Below are 26471 nucleotides of genomic sequence, written 5' to 3'. Positions count from 1 at the left end.
TGTGAGACTGGAAGATCCTTTCCAAGTGGGCAGCCAGACTAAGAGGCCTGACAGGCATCAGAACAGTGTGAGGCTGCACCTGGAAGGGCTTAGGGTCTACTGAAAGTGTAGGTTCTAATGGGGCACCTATCAAGTAAGAAGCCTCCTGGCCCAAGAGTATGCTTCTTCATCTAGGCCCAGCCTTCATGGGGAAGGATCAAGGTCGCACACTAGCTTTAACAGTCGATAAAAGAAGCTGGAGAGATGGTTCAACAGTTATGAGCATTGGTAGCTCTTCCAGAGGAACTGGGTTCGATTCCCAGCATTCATATGATGGTTCACCACTGTCTGTAACTTATGTTCTAAGGAATCCAATGTCCTCTTCTGGACTCTATAAGCACTATATATACATGGTATGTATACATACATGTATGCAAAACACCCAGACACAGAAAGAGAGGGAGGGACAGAGGGAGGGAGGGAGGGACGGAGGGGCGGAGGGGAGCTGGGAGGGAGGGAAGGAAAGGAGAGAGAGAGGAGGGAAGGAGGAAAGAAGATGGATTATGGCCTGGAGAAAGAGAGCTTTGGGAGTTGACTTAGATGGGGATTTCAAAACGAGCTGTTGGAGGGTGTGACTGTGTTTCTGTGCTACAGCAGATTTTAGATGTTTCTTTCAAGATCCCTCCCCAACACATATACAATGTCTATTTTAAAAAGTAAAGTGCAGATGTGGGTTACTACAGGTGGTACCTGTGACTAGGAAAGAAATAGCCGAGGTGCAGCTCAGTGATGGAGAGCTTCCCTAACATGTATGAGGCCCTAGGTTTGACCCCCAGTAAGTTGGGAAAGAAGTGTTTTGGTAGGGATTCATGCTGTAGAAATACATGGCTTTGCTTTGAGGGCCTGGGAATCAAAAGCTTTACGTAAAATTTGGAATGTTGTTTGCTTCAGCTTCTTTTTTTAATTCAAAGGAGACAAATTTCAGGTAACGATCTATCTCAAATGTAAAATGAGATCATTTGTTGATAAGGGCACCCAATGTTAATATGAATTACCATAGGTTGGCTAAGGAGCTGTTTATTGGACTCTGTCCTTTCTAAGGAAATGAAAACAGCCTTTCACCTCCTCCTAAGCCCCATCCCATGTGATGGTTAGCCACATGGTCTATAAACACCCATTGCTCTTCACTCAGTCAATCAACCAGCTTTCAGGTAGCCAAGCAGTGTGAGGGTGGGATGATGTCCAGCACAAGTGTCTGACAGCTGGGGAAAAGGCCTCCTTCAGGTATGATGCAAGATATTTTGAGTTTCTTTCCAGCCTGTCTTACAGAGAGCCTCAGGAACCCTGTGGAGGTTGTAACATGCGATTGCCATTACCTGAGCAAAGTGGACAACTGGGTGTGGAGGTCACAGGCTCAGGATCTAAGACAGTCAGCAGGTAGCCTGGTATTTAGTGGTGGGCAGGAGTATCCAAGAGGAACAGCTTCTTGCTTCAGAAATTCTGGGACAACCAAACAGCAGCATGGATGGCTCAGAGATTCTGGAGGCATGAGAAGAGCTGCCAAGACCTCTGTAGTGAGGGGTTTCTGAGGGCAATAACCTGGGAGCCTGTTGATTTTAATCTGTATATAAAACTTGTAAGTAAGGCACCAGTTGCCATGAGAAACCAGAAGTACTCAAACTATTGGACTCATGTGTCCTTGAGCATATGTCAGATTGGTTGGTCTCCTTTGAGGGGGATGATATCAAGGTAACATTGTACCTGTGTTTCTGGAGAAGTGGTTGTCTTTGGGATCTAGTCTGTGTGTGATGACCCTGGAGGCTGCCTAGAAATCCCTTTAGAGTAGAAAGGAGGCTGCACTGAGGAGCTGTTGAAATAGGAACTGAACTCTACATTCTAGCAGATGAGCAAAACATTTAGCAGCTGTTGCATCGGGGTACATGGTAATTTTAGTACTGCCAGGTATTGGCTACAGAGGCCTCAGCATATGGAACCACGTCACTAAAGTTACAGTACTGTTGTAAGAGACCCTTTATTCCTTCTGAATTTAAGAAAAAGCAAAATTAAGCCTTATGTGTATAAGAAGTCAGGATAATGTGTTTACATATACATAAACATGTAGATACATACACATTTTCATCCTTAAAAGCCCTGATTTAACTTATATTGGACCACATAATTCTCTAAAGTAGAGGGGTTATTGGAGTCCCATTCATTAAGCCAATTTTTATATTAAAAATTTGTTAGTGTATAAATATTGTACAAAGCAATAGGATTCATAATGACATTTTCTTTCAAGAATATCACATACTTTGATAATATTTGTACTAAGACAGTTTGCAAGTACTTATTTTATTACCAGAGTATCTGTGCCCTATATGAATCATATTATAGCAATTAGTATCATGACTATGGAGAAATCAGGCAAGGTTTTGGTGTAAAGCATGTCCATTTTTTATATTTGGTGGCCTTCTCAAAATTATCTTATCAGCATGTTCAAACTTAGTGGAAGCTCCAAGCATAACAATTCAAACATCAGCATTGACTAAGCCTGAGAAGACTTGTCAGTTGGTACATATCAGTCATTGTTAAAGTTAAGATACAATCCATGTTACAGAGACACAAAAGCAATCCGTGTCTCCACTCTTCCCCATCTCTGTGCTCCCTTCGGTCCTCTCCTCCCTCCCTTTTTTTAACTTTTCTTTTTTATTTATTAAAATTTTTTCCATTTTACATATCAACCCCAGTTCCCCCTCCATCCCCTTCTCCCACCTCCTTACCTCCCTCCCACTCTACCCCCATCCACTCCTCAGAGTGGGTAAGGCCTTCCATGATAGTCAACAAAGTCTGTTGACTACCAAGTTGAAGGAGAGCCTAGCCCCTCCCCATTGTATCAAGGCTGAGCAAGGTATCCCACCACAGGGAATGGGCTCCAAAAAGCCAGTTCATGCACCTGGGATAAGTCCTGGTCCTACTGCCAGGGACCCCACAAACAGATCAAGCCACTCAACTGTCACCCACATTCAGCAGGCCTAGTTTGGTCTCATGCAGGTTCCTGAGCTGTCAGTCCAGAGTCAGTGAGCTCCAACTAGCACAGCTGTCTCTGTGGGTTTCCCCATCATGATCTTGATTCCGTTCTTCTTCTTCTCCTTCTCCTTCTTCTTATGCCAAATGCCGTCTATTGAAGGAGGGAGGAGGTCTTAAATGCAGGCTTACAGCACAATGGAAGAACCCCAGAGTCTTCTCTCCTTCTTCCTCCACCTCTCTATCCTTGAGATAAATCAGGGCTTGCTCTGCAGCCTATGCAGGTCTTGAATTGCATGGCTTAAGAGACCTTCCTATGGCAGCCACCTGAGTAGCTGGAACTGCTTATTGCACATTATATTGAAACAATAGCCAAATAAATATGCCCTGATTCCCTTTCTATTGCTGGGACAAAATACTCTAACCAAAAGCAACTTCAGCTTAGAAGAAGAAAGAGTTTATTCCATCTGACAAATTACAATCCATCATTGAGGGAAGTCAGGGCAGGAACTCAAGCAAAACCTTGAAGCAGAAACTATTGCCAGGTGGTGGTGGTGCACACCTTTAATCCCAGCACTTGGGAGGCAGAGCCAGGTGGATCTTTGTTGAGTTCAAGGCCAGCCTGGTCTACTGAGCGAGATCCAGGAAAGGCGCAAAGCTACACAGAGAAACCCTGTCTCAAAAAACCAAAAAAAAAAAAAAAAGAAAAGAAAAGAAAAGAAAAGAAACTATGGAGAGACACTGCTTGCAGGCTTCCTCATGTGTTCATGCTTAGCTAGCCATTTTATACAACCTAACACCTTCTTCTTAGGAGTGGTACCACCCACAGTTGGCTGGAGCCTCCTATATCAATTAAAAATTGAGACAGTCCCCCACAGACATGCTCACCAGCCAGTGGGATCTAGATTATTCATCAATTGAGGATTTCCTCTCAGATGACTCAGGAGACTGTGTCGAGGTAATAATTAAATCTAACTAGGACAAAGTGTATATAATTTATTTAATCACATCCCTCCTCAGAATTCAGGGGTTTGTTTTAAATTAGTGTGTAATCTAGGACTATCGTTGATTGTGAGGCCAGGCGTTGGCTCAGTAGTAAAGGATTCAAGTTCTTTGAGCTGTGTTTTCTTGGACTTGGAGTTACTCAGTGGCCGTGTTGGGTTTGTTTTCCTTTTCCATTTGTTTACTCTGTTGGTTCCCTTTGCTTTGGTTTCCATCTTTCACCCACAGGAAGGAAAGAGAAGGCAGCCATTCTCTAAGGTGCTCTTCTCCCAGGAGAAGATCGTGTCCTGCTCCTCCACTGTTTGAGGTAAAATCTGTAGAACGGCTTTATTTTTAGACAGCTCAACTAATTTCTCTTCCCATCTTGAATATTTTCCTGACACACTCCTGGTGTTGTGTACACCTTCTGCACCCTCGTGGGCAGCCTCCACTGTGGTCCCTTCCGGTCCACTTGTCTGTAGCTGCATCCATCTCTGAGATGTCCCAATCATTCTCATTAGGGACAGGAACAAAGTGGGGCAGAATCAAGGGAAAGCAGCAATGTAAGGCTCAGGGCCTGACCACACATCATCATCCCCAGAAAAGGGGGCATTTTTTGTTAGGCAGGGCATCTAGGTGCCTTCCATAGATACTCCTACACAGACTCAGTGGAAGGGTATCGGCTTCTGTTTACCTGCTAAACCTGGACCAGCCTCACATCTACCTGACAGCCCACCACAATAGGCTTTCTGCCTCTGCCTCTCAGGAAAAAGCCACTCAACATATGAGTCTATTGGTGAAATTATTAAGGCCACTCCACATAATTAAAAGGGAGGTTTATTTTGTGGGGTAACTTACAAGTGAAGGGATAGGTAGGTTGCAGGATCTGGGAAAGGTATGGCGCAGTCTGGCAGTGTTCTCTGAAGAACTCTGCTCAGTCTACCTCCAGCGTCCAGGGTCCTGGAATCAAGAGAAGACTCTCCTCTGGATCCTGGGTCTTCAGCGTCCTCTCTCAGCCCCGCCTTTGTAGGCGTGACCATTACCGAAGCCTCAATGGGGGTTGGAACTTCCAGGCCAAGGCTGGAAAGGCTACCCACTACATGAGTCCTTTGGCATATAGTCAGTAGAAGTCCCTCATTAGGAGAGTGACAGGCGGGCAGCCTTGATTGCTGAGCTTGCTTGCCCCCTTGCCCCAGTGAAGTTGACAGCTGGTGGGTCTCGCTTGGTCTGTCTGGGATGCACCCCATTTAGGAATAGGAGCTTAGGCATAAACACAGTGGGCAGCCCTTAGTCATGCAGAGGCATCCAAGCAAGCTGTGTGTAGATGAAATTCTAAACAGTCTTAGTAAATAAGAAACACAGAGCCAAATACAGAGGTAAATAGGCAAAGAGATCAGAGAGTCAGGACTACCTTATCTCACCACCTCGCTGCCATCGCTTCCCCAGAGAGAGATTTCTCCCAGGGTGACTTGTCTTATTGCTTTCCTGTTCTGCCTTCTCATTGGCTCTAAGCCCAGCCCAGCTACATGACTTCCTTGTCACTGCCTCTCTATACAGACCTCCTGGTCTCTATGGTTAGTACTGGGATTAAAGACTCGGATCACCACGCTTGGCTGTGTCCTTGACTACACAGAGACTCTGCCTGCCATGTGATTGGATTAAGGGTGTGTGCTACCATGGCTTGCTTTTACCTCTGATCTCCAGACAACTTTATTTATTGACATACAAATAACATCACATTTCAACACAAATAAAATATCACCACAGCTATGCAGCCTTTTCAGGTGGCAGAAGCCATGTAGAGAGAGGGCCAGTTAGTAAGCCACATGCATATGAGGACATGATGTTAAACCTCCCATGCTGGGACTGCCCACTGTGTCACTGTCCTTTGTAATCTCTCTCTCTCTCTCTCTCTCCTCTCTCCTCCTCTCTCTCTCCTCCTCCTCCTCCTCCTCCTCCTCCCTTCTCTCTTCCTCTTCTATCTCTGTTCTGTGTCTTCTGTCTTTCTCTTAAAGAACAATAGTTTAGCTGGGCAGTGGTGGCGCACGCCTTTAATCCCAGCACTCAGGAGGCAGAGGCAGGTGGATCTCTGTGAGTTCAAGGCCAGCCTGGGCTACAGAGTTAGTTCCAGGAACAGTGCAAAGCTACACAGAGAAACCCCGTCTCGAAAAACAAAAAACAAACAAACAACAACAACAACAAAAACAAAAAAAGGAGGTTCTTTAAAAAAATAACAATAGTTTAATCTTTGTTGACATACATCTAAAAACCCTAAGGAACTAAAAAAGCTAATTGTCACTGCACTTTAGAAGATCATAAATCATGAACAAGTACGGCAGACCCCAAGGAAACACTGATCATTTAACATTGGGGGAAAAATCTATTAAAAGTTATTTAACAAAATAACAAGATAAAGGGAGAAAATAATCAGATCTTATCTAATGAATTCAGGAAAAAAAATGATTAAAATTCAAGACAAACAAGAAATTACAGCAGGTTTGTTCTTTCCCTAAGATGATGAAAAGCACTTTTAAATAAAGCCAGCTATCACTTGCTGTGACTTCCATGGTGGGTTCTGTCTTTTTCTTCATAAATGTATTTAGGTGCATACGCACGTGTGTGTGTGTGTGTGTGTGTGTGTGTGTGTGTGTGTGTGTGTGTGTGTGTAGGGGGCATACAAATGCCATGGAACTTATGGAGAGGTCAAAGGTCAGCTCTAGGGAATCAGTTCTTGGCTTCTACCTATTGAGGCAGAGTCATCTTTGTTGATTCTATTACTGCATTGCATACTGCAGTCTGTCTGACCCATTTGTCTCCCTCCATCTCCCATTGAACCATAGAAATGCTGGGATTACAGACATGGACCACTTCATCTGGCTTTTGTGCATGGGCTCCCAGAACAAATTCAGGTGTCTGGTTTGCACAAATAATGCTTTTACCCACTTGGCCACTTTTCCAGCCCTATGGGTTTTCATAATGCGGTTCTGAGTTTCAGGAGAGGCCACCAACCAAATTAGCCCCATAGAAGAGGATGACAAGGATGGGGGATCAGGTTTGGGTGTGGTCATGTGAGGCCTCAAAAGATGAGGCCCAAAGGCATGAAACAGAAGAACATTATGACTACTATTAATCCCAGAGAGATCAGTGATGCCAATGGACAGTTGATCAGAAACATGGAGGCAGCAGGGAGAATAATCAGTATATGAGAAATGGAGCAGGGATCTGGGGACTATCCCTTTAACAAGATGTGAGTTACCCCTTATGTGTTAGGCTGTCTTCCTCCGAGAAAAAATGTGAACAAATTTACTTTCATGACTCTCTTGTTAACACTGAGGTTGTATCATGGCTGGTTGCTGGAGTGTGGTGGGTTTTAGTTAGTAGGATGAGGCACAAATGAGCTATACCACAAATAACCAGGCAGAAATGTTTTAACTGGGCCAAAGGCGAACCATTAAGTTTCAAACAAATTAGGTCAAGTCTACAATCAGATGCTGAGGCAGATACTACATACAGCTACTGCCCCTTATTCCATTTCTCTTTCAGAGCTTTGTTATTACCCATAATCATTTTAATAATTGAATTGGTTATTTAATAATTGAAAATATTTTTATTTATTTATCTTGACTCAAGAGAGACCACATTCATATAACATATTACAGTATATTGTTAGGATTGCTCCATTTTGTTATTAGATTTTGTTAATCTCTTACTATGCCTAATTTATTAATCAAGATTTATCATGGGTGTGTTTGCAGAGAAAAAAAGATTCAATGCGTCTGTAGTTTCAGGCCACTACGGGAAACTGAAATATATTCTTCAAACATGAGATGGGAGTGTGCTACTGTACACTAAGCAAATTCATAACAAAAGTCCCCACAGTGGAATGAGGTCACCCTCATCTCCTGAAACTTCATTTGCCCTGCACCTTCCACAGCCCCAGGGAAGACCAGATATCAGTGATTTCCACCAGAGCTTAGTGTCAGCTGGCTGCCAAGAGGAGAGGCATGGCCTGGTTTCTGCTCATATGCTCCTGTGGCACTTCCAGAGGTAGAGAGCGGAATCTCTCCTCCCATCAGTATGAAGGATGGTAAGACGGTATGACGGCTACCTTCACCCTTGGCACTGGCTGTTCCTCTCCAAAAGCACCGGAAATCAAATATAATTTATCATCAGAAGTGTTTGCCAGGCCCAGAGGCACGAGCCTGGAATCCCAGCTACTCAGGAAGGTTGAGACAAGATGATCAAGCTTTTTGAATGACACTGAGCGGAGCGGCTCTAGAGACTCTGACTAAAAATACAAAGTAAGAAAGTGCTGTGTATAGAGATCAAAATTCTAGCCCCAACTATTACCAAACCAAAAAAAAAAACCTCTTTACCTCCGAAACTATTTTCACTACACTAACAATCTGAATATCTTCCATGCATTTCCATGGAAAAAAGTAGCCCAAGATGGACACACTCATCCTCCCTCACCCTCCCTTTCCCCTCCCTTCCCTCCCCTCCCCCCACTGCCCACTTCAATCTTTCTTTCTTCACAGGGTCCTGCTATGTACCCCAGACTGGACTCAAACTCATGATCCTCTTGCCTTAGCCTCGCCAGTGCCGGGATTATAGGCAGGCACCACCAATGCCTAGCTCCAAGGTTTATTATATTGAAAGACCCCCCGGCACCCCTATAGTAATGCTATGTTTGCAAGGCTTATAAGGGAACAAAAGACAGTTCCAGGAAATAGAATGGCCCCACCGCAGCCCAGATAGCCGATAAAAAATGTTGCTCAACCCTATGATTAATACTGATTGTTCTCAGCCAGACCATCGTCAATGCCCTGTTGTGCAAACCCCCTAAGAGTCATTAGAAATTCCCCAGCTTGTGAGGCACGTAGGGGAACAAAGGAATTCAGCTAGAAGGCAAAAGCGTAGAGATAAGCAGGATGTCAGGGGCAGACTGCCTGGCGTCAGTGCGGGAGGGCCAGAGCAGCTGGAATTCTAGATAGGGGTTGAGTCAACACACATATCTGGTTACCAAGGGAAAAACCCACACACCGCCCTGAGCCTGAATTCACGCCCCATTTGATTTATGCTCATATATTCGCGCCTTGTGTAAATTATCCAATTAGAACCCTTTGACTATTCGCGCCTCACTTTGAATTGTCCAATCAGAGCTTTGTCCAATTAGAACCCTTTGACTATTCGCGCCTCACTTTGAATTGTCCAATCAGAGCTTTGTCCAATTAGAACCCTTTGACTATTCGCGCCTCACTTGAATTGTCCAATCAGAGCTTTGTAACCATTCGCGCCTTGTTTAAATTATCCAATCAGAACCCTTTGACTAATGCTTTCCCGTGCTTCTTGCTATAAAAACCCATCTTACCAACCCAGAGGCGCGCAAGTTTTCCGAGAGACTTGGTTGCCCCAGGTACCTGTGTTTAAATAAACCTCGTGCTGTTGCATCTGATCCGTGGTCGCTGCGTGCTCCTTGAGCTGGGGGTCTCTCCTGAGGGGAGACCTCACCGGGGGTCTTTCAATATGAAGGAAGTACACACATATCTTTTCTTTCCCTGGGTTTTGTTCTAAATGTCTTTCCTTCCTAAAGCATCCCACAGTCAGCTGACTGCAGAACAATGTACAACAGGGGAGAGGGGGCAAAACCACAAAGCATGCTCACAGGCTCGTGGAAAGTTCTAGTAGATGCTGTTTCTCCATCACTAATGGCTCATTAACTTACACTATATAATGAGAGGGGGTCTGCTTTTCAATTCTTTGATGCAGCAGGCATGTAGTGATCATGAAATTATTCTTTTTTATTTTTTTCCCTTTTTTAATGTACATTGGTGTTTTGCCTACATGTATGCCTGTGTAAGGATGTTGGATCCTGGAACTGGAGTTACCAGCAGCTGCTATGTGGGTGCTGGGAATTGAACCCCGGGTCCTTTGGAAGAGCGGCCAGTGCTCTTAACCACTGAGCCATCTCTCCAGCCTCCGTTCTTTTTTTAATTTTAACATAGCGTATATTGAGTATGATGAGGTGTGTTGGCACCATACACAAATGGGTTCCCATAACTAAAGATATGGAGTCATAATTGAAGACACTAAAGTCATTGTATGCTCTTGAGATTTATTTTGTTTGACAAGTAAGTGTGTAGTCTGAAAAGCAGGCAATGCTTTTTAACATTTTAAGATAAAACAAGTCAGCAAAAGAAATAGATGGTAATTAGGAGAATTCATGAGATGTGTTATTTAAGATAGTTAGCAAGTTCAGTGCCATATGTTAGATTATTTTTAAAAAGCAGCTGTAGAGAAAAAAAAAAGTGGAAAGAGAGTTTAGTCTGACCTTAGGCAGGACCATGTTTATTCAGGATGAGCAGATATATTTCTTGCATGTCTGAGTGTTCAAAATACCTACAGGGGAAGATGGGCTTTGGCCCTTTATAGCAGAGGAAATGGACAGAACTGACTTCTGTAGTGCACAAAGGAACCTGGGAAGTGTAGTCCTCCTTCAGGAAACTATCATTCCTAATGCTAAGAAGATAGGGGTATCATAGCTGTTTTCTACTGAGGGGGTCTTGTCAGAGTGGGTAGTTCTAGGTCTGGTCATGTAGCAGGGGGAGAGTCCTAACTTAGGCAGCTGTGATGGATCAGGCTACTGCCATCCTATATTCCTGAAGAAACTTGGAAAATAATTAAAAGAGGACTGTAAGCAAATGAATTCATTTCAGAGTAAAACTGGACTGTGCACACGTTAGACATAAAGACGGATGGAAACATCATGGGTCCCTAATATTTATGAGGTTCCTGCACACTAAACATAAATGACATTAAATGTAAATGATGCACTTAAGGTGGAGTGTGCTCCATATCTGAGTCCCCGATATCAATCGGATCTTAATTTAACCACCCGCTGGTGACAGGTGACAGCCAGCTCTAGCTCATGGGTCCTTTTCTCAAGAAACATAAATAAAGCTTGTGGCTGGCCCCTCCTCCCTTGCTTTTTTTATGGGCTTAAATCCCTTCCGCTACCTTCATGGTGTGAGTCCTGCTTCATGATCCCTGGTAGCGGATTGGAGGCTGTCGGAGCAGGGTGACCTCTCACGTGATACATGGGAGGAGACCATCCACTCCACCCAGCAGTCAGCTGACTCACTTCCGGTCATCTCAGGGCGGGTTCTCCTGAATTCATCTCCTTCTTCTCTCCCACCCCCACCCCCTACCCCACCCCCACCCCCTGCTTCCTCTACATTCTATCCACAATTGGCTTTGCCTCTGACTATGGAAAGAACTACAGGTAGGCGCTTGGGCTGGCTTGAGTCACTCACTGGATCCACTAGAACACAGGCAAAGACCCGATTTCTTCCAGCAGGGGTCTGAAGAGTCTGGTGGTGAAGCGAAACTTCACTTCCATCTGCTGATTAGAGGGTTATTTAGCAGCCGGAAGCCAGGACAAAAATGGTGTCTGGAGTTTTGCATCCATTTTCTCGAAGCCTAAATCTCTGAACGAATGGCTGCTGAAACTTGGGAAAGAATAAGAGAGAGGTACAATGTGACTTTATGTTCTTTGCACATGTTACCACTGTTGGCTTCAGTGGGGCAGTATCACAGTGTCAGCATTGGGCTACTCCCTTCCGCTGCCAGTTTCAGCCAAGACAGCCAGACCTTTCTAACACAATAACTTAATCCAATTTGAAAGGCCTCAGAGAGAAAAGCTCTCCTCTCCCATCATAGCCATTTCCGCAAAGCATATCTACCCACAGAGAGCTTGTATTAGCACAATTACTCATAATTCAATAAATATTTAGTAAGCACTTATGCTGTCAGGCACAAGTCAGTGAGTTAGGTAGGCTTCTATAGTTGGTCCAGCCATGCAAAAAAAAAAAATATATATATCCTACTTGAGGGGGTGAGAATTATTTATGTCCCATTGAGTTGACATTCTAAGACAACAGAGATGTGTCAGTAGGTTTAATGAGTGCCCTCTATATTCTGTGCCCTCTGTATACAGTGTCTAGGACTAAGAAATGAATCCAAAGGGCAGAGGAGAGCTGAGCAGCCACCCTGATGCTAGAGTGGAGAGGTTATTACACTGGGTGGTCACTTGTAGTCACAGACATGGTCCGGGACAGAACATGAGTCTTGGACGTGAGTAAGAGCCTGTCTGCAGCAAGATAAAGTGACCCCAACAAGGTAGTGGACCACCATATGCACAGAGGCTAAATGCACATCCAGAGGAAATAAAATGTCCCCATAACAAGTACTGTAGCCAAGACACCTCCAGTGATGAACAGTGACCTAAGAACACCCCCCCCCCAAAAAAAAAAAAAAACCCACTAAAATCTGCACATGGTCTTTGGAGAGAGACAACTTTAAATGCCTCTCAAACCCAGAGAAAACCTCTGAAGTAGAGGATTTTTCTTTCCTCTTCCTCTTTCTCATCTGCCATGAGAATGGACGCTATAAGCTAATATATTTGAATCTTTGGCTTCTAGTGGATTGTTTGGCAAGAACTAGGAGGTGTGGCCTTGTTGGAGGAAGGCCTTGTTAGAGGAGATGTGTCACTAGGGTTGAGCTCACACCATTCCCAGTTAGCACACTTGTTCTCTCTCTCTCTGTCTCTCTGTCTCTCTCTGTCTCTGTCTCTGTCTCTCTCTCTCTGTCTGTCTCTCTCTCTCTCTCTCTCTGTCTCTGTCTCTCTCTCTCTCTCTCTCTCTCTCTCTCTCTCTCTCTCTCTGTCTCTCCTTGCTGCCTGTGGATGAGATGTAAACTCTCAGCTACTGTTACAGTGCCAGGCCTGCCTCCTGCTTCCACATGCCCTGACATTATGGTCATGGACTCACCCTCTGAAACTTCTGGACTCACCCTCTGAAATTGTAAGCAAGTCCTCACTAAATGCTTTCTTTTATAAGTTGCCTTAGGCATGGTAGCTTTTTCATTGCAATAGAACAGTTTAGACATCCTTGAAGTTCTGATTCTGGAAGAATCAGTCAGAAAAGGAGGTAGCAGAAGGCAGCTGTGTTCTCAGTCAGCCCCCCGAGTTGGGCAAAGTGAGCAGCTGAAAGTTGAAGCAGTGTGCCTTTCTGTTACTGAGTTTTGAGACTATTTTCACATCTGGATTTGATCAGAGAAGGTACAGGGCTCACTCCAAATGAGAATGGAAGACTCAACGCTATGACATCTGAAGGAACAATAAAGTACTTTTTACTAAGCCCAAACATATTGGGCAACTATCTCTTACCAAACTCTCCCATTCCATAGGTATCTGTCAGAAGATTTGGCAAAAGAAATGTGCATGCCAGTGCACTCAGGAAGCCAAACGGAGGAGGCCATTTTAGAGTCTGACTCCCCATAGAGAATCTACCACTATTGTTTGCTAAATGGACACAGTGTCAAACTGCCTTCTAAATATTTGCTTATACCCATAGATTAGTGCTGCTTTCGTCCTTGGTCAGAGAAGTGTCTCTTCACTGTGGGTGATGGTTAATGAAGAGACGTCTTGAAACTTGTCAAAGTGTTTAGAACAAGTGACCATGATTGCTCAGGTCTAAATGAGACATCTACATCAATTCTACTCACCTCTGCCTCATAGAATATCATGAAAGACAGGGTGAAGGAAAATGGACGAGCTACAGGTTGGGGAGAATTGCTGTGGAATGCTGTCTTTTTTCTGGACATGGAAAGGCCATAGCTCTCTTGATGTCATTGCAGCTACAATTGCATGCATAAGATGGGGCCACTCAATGTTCTGTCACAGATGGAGCATGAGCTCATGAGGCCCCGCCTCTCCTTGAGGAGCTATCGGCCATCCATTGTTGCTGGGCCAGAGCAAAGTAATTTCCTTCAGTGGTGTAACCATTGTTAAGTTGCCCATGCCCCGGCAATAACCCCTTACTTATGCTCACATAAGCAACCCTAGGGAAGCCCAATGGGTGCCAAAAAAAAAAAACAAAAACCAGAAACAAAAACGAAAACAAAAACATGAAAACAGGAGGGAGACTTGGGGAGGGTTCAGCAGAAGTAGAAGGAGGATGAGAGAGGGTAATTGTGTGTGTGTGTGTGTGTGTGTGTGTGTGTGTGTGTGAAAATGACTAACATACATTACAGACATGTACCAAATTGTCAATGGATGATAAGTATTTTTCTGAAAATGCATTTACCTGGTTCTGTTTTTGTTTCTTAATGCTTGCACCACCTACTTCCTGAAAAATCTCCTGCAGGATCTGAAATCAACCAAGAAACCCCACTGAGTGCAGCTGTGAGGGCCTTTCTAGAAAGGATTAACTCAGGGGAGGATTTCCTCCCAGGTAGGTGGCCTGAGCATGGAGACGCCTGCCTTCCCTTCTCACCATGAGCGCGCTTAGGTACCATCTTTCCGCCCGGACACCAGATTCTGGTTTCTTTGGCATTTCTATGTGAACTGAAAATTAGCAACTCCCCACCTGACACCACTCCACCCCCCTCCCACCTGGAATCTTCCAGGCTGTCAGTACCAGACCGGGGCCACTAAGTTACTTGATAGATTGCAAAGTTACCAGTGGGTTCTGTTTCTCCGGCATTGGGCTGCTCAACCCCTACTTTGTGAGGCATTCTACTAATTCTCCTTTTAGAATATGTACACACGTTCTATTGGTTTTGTTCCTTGTAGGAGCCCATTTTAAGCTTTCCTGGTGGCTTAACCCAGCAGGTCTGCATAGAGAGGATGATTGGACCATGGGCCTGAATGCAGGTGTCTGAGATGGTCTGTATTGGGCTGTGCTGGGGGCGGGGGGGGGGGGGGGGGGGGGGGCGGTCTTTTGCCCCACCCCTTGACATTCCTTTAAATACCCTAGGGCACAGACAGTCAGGCCTGATGGATTAGGAGCCAGGCCTTCTCTGGGCTATCCTGTATTTTCTATCTGTTTCTCTCCCCTGTACCCTTCTAACTAATATTTCCTGCTGCTCCTGCTCAAGAGAACTCTGGGGAAATGTGGGGTCGAGGGATGGACCCCTCTAGGGAACTTGCCTAATATGTCATGTCACAGGAGAAAAGGAAGAGAAGAACAGTGAAATCCCAGGTGACGCCCTAACCTTATACATTTAGAGGGTCTGATATATTGTTGAGTCTATACATTGATTTCTGAATTTCAGTTATTAAATGTTTCAGTTGCAAAATTTCCTTTAGATATTTTAATTCGGGCTTTTAGGCTACTGAAATTTTCTGTCATGTAATTCCTTGCATTTATTAGTCATGGATAATTTAAATTGGAGGTCTGAGGATTTCCCAAAGCTACCCTCATTTGTTTCTCTTTGTGTTCTGTCTGTCTCTCATTATTCAGTCATTTCACCTTATTTCCTGATGTACTTGAAATTTTTTTTAGCTGATGCAAGTTATATTAAAACTTGGAAGTGAAATTTAAGATTCCCAATGGTGCTTTTCCTTCCAGCAGGTAGCGGCTCCAGTGGCCTTCATCCGAACTTGGGCTGAGCTATTTCAGAACTGCTCTGCAGCCAGTCACAGCAAGGACTTTTCCGTTTCCAGCCTCCTCACATGTGTGAAATAGAAAGTCAGGGCCTGTCTTCCTTGATGGGTTCCAAACTCATTTTTATTTCCCTCCAGTCTCCTCTGCTTTTCAGCTTTCCAGTGTTGCTCAGTAACTGCTCAACGTCATACGAGGTCAAGCTGAGGGAGTGTGAGGCTCATAACAGTGACCTCCTGGTCTAGCTGTTCTGCCAGCTTACTGGTGCCTTCCAATAGATACTTAGTAATGTTTTATTCAGCGTTACTAATTGTCCTTGGCAGGAATACTGGTGAACAGAAAGCTGACAGAGTATTTTTTTTAAAGTTTGTTGCAGTGTATTGTGATTTTTATGAAAACACAAATTTTCTGGTATTGAAAAATGAGATTTTTTTTTGTGGTAAAATAGAAAACTTACATCAAACACCAAGCCATAACATAATGATTTTATCCTCACTGAAGTTGAGGAGGTGTGTGTGTGTGTGTGTGTGTGTGTGTGTGTGTGTGTGTGAAGTCTTTTTATTGATAACAGGCAAAAAAAAAAAAAAATACCCTGCAATTCTTGTTCTATTTTATGGTAGCATTCACATCTAATTGGCTGGCTTCAGGACACTAGCTTTGATGTTTCCAGACATAAAGATCTCCCCAGTCTCCCTACAAACAGGTAGAGCCCCCTCATCCCTGTGCTAGCCCCATTCTTGACTAGTAGGCTCAGGAATATCTTCTCTAGCATGATTCTTCAGGCACTTCTCCTAGCTATATTGAAACATTTAAACCAAGGGAAGAAATGGATTGAATGTCCAGTTCAAAGCAAGAGCTGGTACGTCATTGCAAACCAACACAGTCCCAAGAGAGTGGGCCACTGATACTTTTCCTGGGATACTTTTCTTTTTTCCTCCACACATGCTTTTTATCTCTGTCAACTAACTTTCTTCATTTGTTCCACTACAGTGACAGAATTGGGTCATTCTGAAGCCTGTGCAGAAGATAAAACTGTTCTTGTGCAAACCAAGCCCAGAGAAGAAGTCTTTGAATCCCAGGTGCTTTCAGTAGAACAGAATTAACATTCAAGGGTGCGCTTGGCCAGATAGAGTGCCTCTTTCAGAGAGCAGAAAATTGGGGTGTTTATTTATAGCTTCTTTGAAAAGAGTAGTGTCCATTTTTGATGGGTTAAAAAAAAAAGGTTCTCTTTCCAACTTTTCTTTCTGGCCAATCCTCTTTCCTAAATTAATGTTGATTGGCAATTAAGCAACATGTGTATACACACTCACATTTCAAGTGCTGGGACAAGATTATTTAGGAGAGTGGCATAAGAGAAATCTGTACTGTTTAATGCAGCATACCGTCATTGGATCCTTAGAACATACAAGTCATTTTCAGAAGGTTTTAAAAGGTTCAAAACTAAATAAAAGTAATTCTGCATGTCAAAGAACTGATAATATAATGACATGAGATCCAATGTTATAGAGTTGAACTGTAGGAACAAAATAGAGATAGGAAACTTATTATTTTTATTGACAACAGCAACATAACTTTTAGGAGCTGAATCTTAAAGGATAGTTAATTTTAAGTTTTTCATTATTAAATAGTCACTGATGCTTCCAAGAAGTGTAACTGACTCTCTCTTCATATGCAGACTTCTTTTATATACTACTGTCCCTGAATATCTCTTCTACCTATAACTTAATTTTATATATATATGTCTCCAAACTAGAAGACCCTTAAAAGTCTTCAAAACCTGACATGGGTGTATTAGTTACACATCAATTCTGCTGCTGTGAAGAAACACTATTGTTGCTGGATCCTAAGGGCTCCCTCATGGGAGGGGGTAAGAAGGAGCAGCAACAATGACACAGACACTGGGAGTCAGTTAAATGCAACAGCAGACTTGTTTATTAAATAATGGGGTAGGCCTTATATACCCTCCTCCCAGCACCCAAGCTGTGTCCCAATCTGGTGGCATTGTGTGGATGCCCCTCATTGGCTGGGCATGATCAGAAACTCTAACCATGATCAGGAACTCTGACAGTGCCTCTTACTAGGCTATCAGGCAGACTCCGGGTTGGCTCATAAGGATATACATTATGTGCATGCCTTGGTAACTGGTTTGAGCCAATTTCCTCGACTCTATGGGCCTGTCCTAGCACACACTATGACCTCAGAAACTTACAAAAGAAAGAATCTGTTTGAGCTTATGGTTCCAGAGAGATGCATCCACCATAATAGAGAGGCATGGCAGCAGGTAGGCATGGTAGCAGGAGAGAGAAGCTGAAAGAACACATGCTTTACCAAAAGCACAAAGCAGAGTGAGTGAGCTGGAAGTAAGGCAAGGTTCTCATCTGTTCTCAAAGCCCATCCCCAGTGACACATGTTCTCCATTAAGTCCACATCCCGTAAACCTTCCCCAAACTGCCACCAACTGGAGACCAAGTATTCAGATGCCTGACCCTGTAGGGGATATCTCATTCAAACCATGACACTGGGCTAGCCTTAGTCCTACAAGAGTAGGATTATAAGCATTTGTAAGCATTTGTTCCTTGTGGCTTCACAGTTATTACTGGTTGGAGCCCCCAGGAATTGACTTCCATTGCACATCAGAATCACCAGTAAAAGAAAAAAGAAACAAAAGACATGGTTATGAAAATTTGGAACATTTCCAAAACTAGGCTGAATAATATAGTGTACCCCATGTATGCATCCCCCAACTCTGACAGTTTTGAGATATGTCTAATGTTGATGCCTCCATACCTCCACATGCCCACTCTCACCTCAGTAAAATTTTGATATTTTGAAGCAAATTGGAAAGGTTCTTTAAAACCACTGATCAAATTCTAAGGACAGGCAGTGCTCCTGAGAGGATTCTGATGTGTACCAAGACTAAGAACCTCTGGGGAAAACCAGCACAAATACATTGAAAGCCTAAGAGTTGGGCTATTTGCTGTTGGACTCAGGGGTTGGGAAATTTCTCTGCCTTGCCAGAACATAGGTTCTGAGATATGTCTGAGATATTAATATCATATGATAATTATATATTATATGATATATTATTATATTATAATAGTAATTTTGTCTGAGATATTAATGTTATCTGTGACACAGTATTAATTTTATTATAATAATATATAATATATTAATTATGTCTGAGATAATAATAGAAATGGCAGGAGAAAGGATCAGAGGAAGGGAGACGAGATCAGCCTTACTTGTTACATAGTTTGGACTTAATCTGAGATTAGTTTTATTACTACAATCACCATCATTGTTTGGACTGACTGAGCTGTAGCCTCTACTATGAAGTTAACAGATGGGAAAATTAGATGCTGAGATATCAAGTGGTTTAGCTAAATGTGGTAGTTTGAATGCAGTTGGTCCCCATAAGCTCATAGGTAGTGTCACTATTAGGAGATATGGCCTTGTTAGAGTAGGAGTGGTCTTGTTGAAGGGAATGTGTCACTGTGTGGGCAGGTTTTGAGGTCTCTGATGCTCAAGTTGTGCCCAGTGTGGGCATAGACTCCTTCTGTTACCTACAGATCAAGATATAGAACTCTTAGCTTCTTCTCCAGTACCATGTCTGCCTGTATGCTACTATGTCCTGCCATGACCATAATGGACTAAATCTCTAAACTATAAGCCACCCCAGTTAAATGTTTTTCTTTATAAGAGTTGCCATGGTCATCGAATCACTTCACAGCAATAGAAACTCTAACTAAGGTGTGGTGATATATTCTGTACCCTAATAAACTTGGACAGAGCCTGCCACTAGATTAGACATAGAGGCAAAACAGTGGTGGCACACACCCTTAATTCTATCACATGGGAGGCAGAGATCCTCTGGATCTCTGTGAGTTCAAGGCCACACTGGAAACAGGTAGACAGTGGTGGCACACACTATTAATCCCAGTACTGGGAAGCACACAGGCCTTCAATCCCAGGAAGTGACAGCAGGGTGAAGAAAGGAATATAAGCCGTGAGGAAACAGGAACTAAAGCAGTTCAGCTGAGTTTATTTCGGGTGAGGACTCAGAGGCTTTCAGTCTGAGATTGAGGTGTTGGTGAGGTGAGGTTGGCTGCGGCTTGTTCTGCTTCTCTGTTCTTTCAGCTTTCACCCAATATCTGGCTCTGGGTTTTTTATTATAAGACATTTTAAGATTCATGTTACGCCAAGTCACTAAGTATGCATATTAAACTAAAGTTTAATTAAATTAAATTAAAGTCAAACAAATGAAAAGTCTCTAGTTGAAGGAAATGTGATTTTTTTTCAATTCATTCTAATGAAGACATTGATTCATCTCAACTAAAATGTTAGAAGTTGGCACAGGGAGTATTTGACTTGTACTACAAATTTTATCAAGAATCCATGGATAGGGAGCTCATGGGCGTCAGGGTTGAACTTTCTACTACTATTTTTTTGTTGTTCTGTTTTGTTTGTTTTGTTTTTTGAGACAGAGTTTCTCTGTGTAATGGTCCTGGCTGTCCTGGGACTCACTTTGTAGACCATCCTGGCCTCAAACTCTCAAACTCACTGAGATCCACTTACGTCTGCCTCCCAAGTGCTGGGATTAAAGGTATTCACCACCACTGCCCTGCTTGAACCTACTACCATTATTCTGTGAGTGGACATATTCTCAACCGGCCCTCTAAATTCATGTTTCTCTTCCTGCAGACAGTGTAGCTCTAAGACCTCATCTGAGGCAGCTTCTTTGTCCAGTGGATGGCAGTTAATGCAGAAAGCCACATGTACTCAGAGTGTAGAGAATTATGGACTGTGGAGTACTCAGTCTTAAATGGGACCTCTCTGTCACACCCTTCCCGAGGGCTAAGGGACCATTGCACAAGAGAGGACAGGAAGCTTTTAAGAGCCATAGTTCAGGGAAGACTGAAGTAAAACAGCATCTTCTGGACATGTCAGGGTCACTGCATCCATGGACTCCCAACAGCAATGGCTACCTGCACTAAACTTAAACAAGATTAATACATGTTCCAGCATGGGCTGGGAAAGGGTTAATGAGTTCCTACTCCTAACTAGGGGACTATAGACAATTGATGGCTTCTGGGAAGAGAGAGAGCCAGTTTTTTAAATGGCTCCTGGTAGGTCAATAATGCTCTAATGGATGCCCCCATACCCAGAAGTATATGGACAGCATAGATTGGAGTCAATGAGCTATCAAATTAAAAATAAAATTTTTAAAAAGACATGAAGTTAGGAGGGAAGAGGGAATGGATTTGGGAGGAGTTGGGGATGAACATGATCAAAATACTTTGTCTTAAATTCTCAAAGATTAATAAACTACTTTCCAGCAAACTTCTATTTTATTTCTTTTAGTTTTACTTATATTTCTCAGTTTTACTTAGGTTATATGTATGAGTGTTTTGCTCATAAGTGTGTCTGTGTACCATGTGCATCCCAGGTTCTGGAGGAGGTCAGAAGAGTGTGTATGGACAGTTATGAGTCACATAGATGCTGGGACTTGAATCCAGCTCCTCTGCTGGAACAAAAGTGCTCTGAATCGCAGAGCCATCTCTCCATACCTAAAAATATTTCAAAAGAAACTTTACCAAAAAAATGCTGGCAAGGATGTGGGGAAAGAAGAACCCTGATTTGCTATTGATGGGGGAACAAACAATTACAGCCTTTGTGGGAATCAGTTCAGATATATCCCAGAAAATTAAAGTTAAACTAACATGGGACCCAGATGCACCCAAAGGACTCCATGTCCCACCACAGAGACACTAGTACATCATGTTTGTGGTGCACATCCTCACAACAGGAAGGGATTAGAGTCAGCCTGGAGGTCCACTAACCAATGAACAGATAATGAAAATGTGGGACATCCACACAAGGGAATTTTGTTCAACTGAAAAGAAAAATGAAATCATGAAATTTGCAGGAAAGTGGATGGATATGAAAAGTACTCTATTAAACAAGTTGACCCAAACTCAGAAAAACAATACACTTGTTCATACTGACATGCAGATCCTAAGATTGTAATGTATACAGCTATGCATATAAATGAGTATAAAGCCTAAATGAAAACCAGAAAACAAGACCAAGAGAGGTTAAAGGGGTACTGAGGAGTGGGTAGATGGAAGGTAACAGTACACACATGACATGAAGGTAGAAAGCAGGCTGGGTTCCCGGCCAAACATCTGCAATATAGCTCCTGTACCCAGGTCTCAGTGATCAGGCAAAAGAGGGGAGAAAGATGGTAAGAACCAGAGGAACAAGAAGTTGCTGTGCAATTTGTGTCTCCTAGAAATGTCAGAAAAGGTACCCCATGAAATTTCATCAACATGGCTGCCTAAACAAGACCTGAACAAGGATGATATCTATTTCTGGGCAGTGGTAGCACACTCCTTTAGTCCCAGCACTCAGGAAGCAGAGGCCAGAAGATCTTTGTGAATTGGAGGCCAGCCTGGTTTATAAAGTGAGTTCCAGGACAGCCAGAGCTACACAGAGAAACCCTGTTTCAAACAAACAAATTTAAAAAAAAAAAAGGTAAAATCGAGACAATTAATGTTCACTCTAAATAAGGCCAAGGAAGTGAGAATGATTCCTTCATATTTATTTTGGATGAAACCTCACTTCTGAAAGTAGTGACAGAAAACCCCACAAAAGTGTATTCTTTGAATTTAATTTCAATTTCAGAATGTAAATCAATGTAGATTAGTAGGGTATATACTAGATACACATTTCCACTGTTTTCTGGCTTATTTTCAGTATTTCAAAACTTAAGAGTTTTGCAGAACTGACTGTGTGTTTGGGCAGTGTTACAGCTTTGGCAACTTGTCAGAATTCAAGGATAAAAGAATTTAATTTTCATATTGTTATTTCATTCCAGCTTTCAGACAGCATTGAAAAAAAACACACTGAAAGCCAAAATGAGCAAAACAAAAAGAAAGATTGCTCACGCCCTGCAGCTGCGTCTTTAACCATGCACAGGGCTTTTCTTTCCTCAGTTTTAATCAGCAGGGTGTCCTCAGGAATGCCAAAATGTCCTCTCAAATGGCACATTTTTCTGCTTAAACATCACTTCATAATCCATGCTCCATGTGCTTTGAAACCTTTAGACAAAAATAGTGCAATGACAGATATTTCATTAGAGTGTGAAGCATCTGGGTGCACACGCTTCCACTTTGAAATGCTCCCAATAGTACTGTTATCTGCTTCACGGGAGGGTGGTTTAGAACCAGGAAAACAACAGGAAGGGGACATGTAGAGAGGAAAGGGAGGGTGCAAGGTGTTGCATGTGCTATGTTTATCTCCTTTTTTTTTCAAAGTCTGAAACCGATAAAGGGGTCTATTAACTATCATACTCCTTTAGTTTCTTATGGTACTTGGCAGAAAGAATGCTTGGAGTAAGAACTGGCAATCCTTACGTCTCCACCAACTGTGGAGAAGAGTTCTGTATGAAGGGATTCTGTCTTGGATTACACCTTACCGGCTCAGCATCTGCACTAAAGGGGAGAGGTTGCACAGGTACAGAGATGGATTCACTAGGAAGACAGCAAAGCACCAGCTATGATGTCCCCAATGTCCACTGTCCCTCTTCAAGGTTCTGAAGAGGACCTCGGGATGTATTGCATCAGGCATGGATCTGGAACATTTGCAAAAGTCAGCTCTTTGAACAGAGACTGTGTGAGGCTCTCATTCCTTGTCACTTTTGAATCCCTAAATCCTACTTCTGTGATACCAGATGATCACCAGAACTTTGATGATCTGGCTAACCCAGAAAGGTGAGGTGGGATTACATTTGGATAAGAATAGGTGGGCTATACTTCTGTGGCTGGTGTCAGAGCCAAGGATGTTACATTATTGCTAGCTCCCCTGGAATGGCAATGGCTTTCATTAGCTATGCTAAGTCACTGAAAATGAGGCTCAGAGATTGTCATCCATGATGGGTGTGACCCTTGTATGATTCAAAGTGTACCCATGAAATGTAGCCAAGGAAATGTAGTAAAATAAATACATGTAGAAAGGTGTCAGGTTATGAACACTCACGTATTTTCTTGATTTGGTCATATATCAAATGTGTCAGTTATATGACATTCTCCAATGTATCAATTATATATCAATATCAATACACCAAAAACTGTTTATCAACCAGCTCTTGAAAAGAATGTATTTTTATGATAGTTGCTTTCTAAAAAAAAATTGCTAAAGAAAATTCTAAAAGAAAAATTATTTTAAAACTTCATTTTTGCACTTATTTTGAATTTGTAACTTAGCATGTATTTTCTACAGACAACTCCCAAAGTATTTGTGCTTTGCATACCTCAGACCATATGTCTATGGCCAGTTCCTGAAAGAAAAACAAAACAAAACAAAACAAAAAACATATCCATATTCTGATCCAGACTTCAGGTCACATGTGAGAGGCTGGCTCAAACAGCACCCCACCCTTGATATACTGCCTTTCAGGGGTTCATCACAAACACTAGGATCTAAACTTTTGTGTCCCTCATCTACTGATGGACTTACCCAGAGAATGACTGGGAACAAATCCCTCGGGCTTATGCTCTCACCCAGGGAAACGCCTGCCCACTTTCTCTTCTGCTTAGAATTGTGGTTTGTTTGTTTCTTTGACTACTTATACTTCTATCCAAATTTAATTTTCTCCGAGGACATTCAGATTGCTCATTAATTTAAATTCCTATTTAAATTATTCACATAAGTATTTAACATCATAGGGCATTTTTTTCTTCTCTTTGTTCTCTTTTTACATATATTGTTTTCTACATAACAGTTGTGCAAGCATGTGTGTATGTGTGTGCGCATGTGTGCATGTGTGTGTGTGTGTGTGTGTATGTGTGTGTACATAATAGTAGAAAAGTGAATCAGTGCAAGAAGAAGAGAAAGGAGAGAGAAAGGTAGGAGGAGAGATATGAGAATGGCTGTAAAAAAGGATCCAAAAGACAGAAGTGCCATCATGGGTAATCCAAATGGCACATTTGAAATACTTTGAGTTCTTCCTCATTGTTTTTTTGCTTGTTTATTTGTTGTTTTTAATTTTGTTTTTGTTTGTTGTACCTTCTATAATAAATAAATACAAACTTGGTGGCTTGAAACAAATATATTCTGTCATTGTTCCTGAAGCCAGAAGTCTGATACAAAGATGTCAGTCAAACTTTACACACACACACACACACACACACACACACACACACACACACACACACACGCCCAGAGAATTTCGAAGGAAAATTCCATTCCTTTCCCCTGGCCACTTCTCCTGACTCCAGGTATCCTTAGGTATATGGTGCTGTCTGTCTAGTCACTGTGTCCATCTACATGTGGTCTGCTCCACCGTCTGTATCTCTCTTTGCCTCCCACTTATAAAGTCTGTGATGGTGAGTGGGGCCCTCTCAAGTAATTCAGCAAGTTCTTTTTACTTTAAAGTCATTAATTATCTGAACATTTTATGACATATACACAGATGTTTATTCTCCAAGTAAGAGTACAAATTTGGTGTTCATTACCCACCCCACTATTCTAGTTGTGATATATTTAAACTTATTTGGTATTTTGCTACAAGATCTCTAGAAACACAAATTAAGAGAGTGTTTATTTGGGTTCAAAGTTTGAAGGTGTGAAGGTCTAGACTTGACTTTACAGGCTCTATCTTAGGGAAAGGGCCACCACCTCAGACTACCTGCTGTGCTCAGTTCCAGGAAGGACCTCAGGAATATTCCATGACAACTCAAACAGATCCTGAGCAGTATCCTCCTGCAGACATCCTGTCTTTGGTTTATGGTCCTTGAAGATATCTAGATAATCCTGCTGAGCAGTCCAGATAATCCTGTTCAGCTAGTTGTAGTTCCCCGCCAAAAGTCTAACCCAATGTTTTCAAATGTGGTTTCATGCCCAAAGTCTAGACCAATAGTTTCAAAAAATCACCTTGCCCCATATCCCTTCTACCCAATCCCAAGCATGTAATTCCCTGCTTGTGGTTTTTCCCTATAAAAACTCAACACCTGGGCTTGTGGCTGCTGCCACATTTCCTTCCATCTGCTGTGTGGTGGCCCAAGTTGAACCTGAGTAAAAGGACCCTTATGTGCTTGCATCAGAAACTGGCTCCTTGGTGGTCCCTGGGGGTTTCCCAACGTGGGAGGAAAGACATGGTGGCAGGGCATGCTGCTGGAAGTCCCCACTCTCCAGCATCTCAGAGGAACAGGGGGCAGGAAGTAGGGCTGGGTTACAAAATGGCACCTCAAAATGACACCTAGTGACCCACACTTCCTCTAATGACATTACATCTCCTATCAGTCCTACAATCTTCCAAAACAGCACTAGCAGCTAAGGGCCACATGTTGAAGTGCATGAGCTTATGAGGAACATTTCATACTCAAAAACCATAAAACCTACATATTTATAAAGTCCTAGTATAGACTATGGGGAATCCAGCCCCTTGATAGCCTGCTCCCAAGGTCCAGGAAAAATCTACAACCAGCTGATAAGTCTAATCTTAAGGATGGTGAATCAATCTGCGCACACCATGTTCTCTCATTCATCTGCTTTACTCCTCTGCCACCATAGTTCTGCCCCATTCTCTTGGGGCACCTGTAGATAGCTCCCTAAAATCAGCAACAACTCTCATGTTTACAATACAGTAAAAGAATTGCAAGGTCCCCACCAGAAGCTTCCTGGTTAACTTCATTGGCAACCCAAAGGGGAAGTGGCTAGAGGTAGAGTTAGATAAGGGCTGGAATAAATCAGAAAAGGAATTTATGTGCTAGAAATATATCCTCATATGTGGTTAGGTGAAGGCATTATCAGTCTATCATGTGCTCAAACTACAAACTTACAGGTGATTTGGTAAGGAAATCTATAAGTCACTAAAATAAAACTGCCTCCATTTTCTTATGCTGCAGTTTTTCTGACAGGGTTGGGAAGGAGTACTGATAACCAGTCAATCTGCATCACAGCTTGAAGCACCTGGTATAGAGAAAAGCTTTTGTGCTAAGAAGTAGCTCTAGGGATGTAAGAGGAGAGGTGATCTGAGCTTGA

The sequence above is a fragment of the Onychomys torridus genome, chromosome 19 (assembly GCF_903995425.1).
Source record: "Onychomys torridus chromosome 19, mOncTor1.1, whole genome shotgun sequence".
In the NCBI taxonomy this organism is placed as follows: Eukaryota; Metazoa; Chordata; class Mammalia; order Rodentia; family Cricetidae; genus Onychomys; species Onychomys torridus.
Note: the sequence above shows the minus strand (reverse complement) of the source record.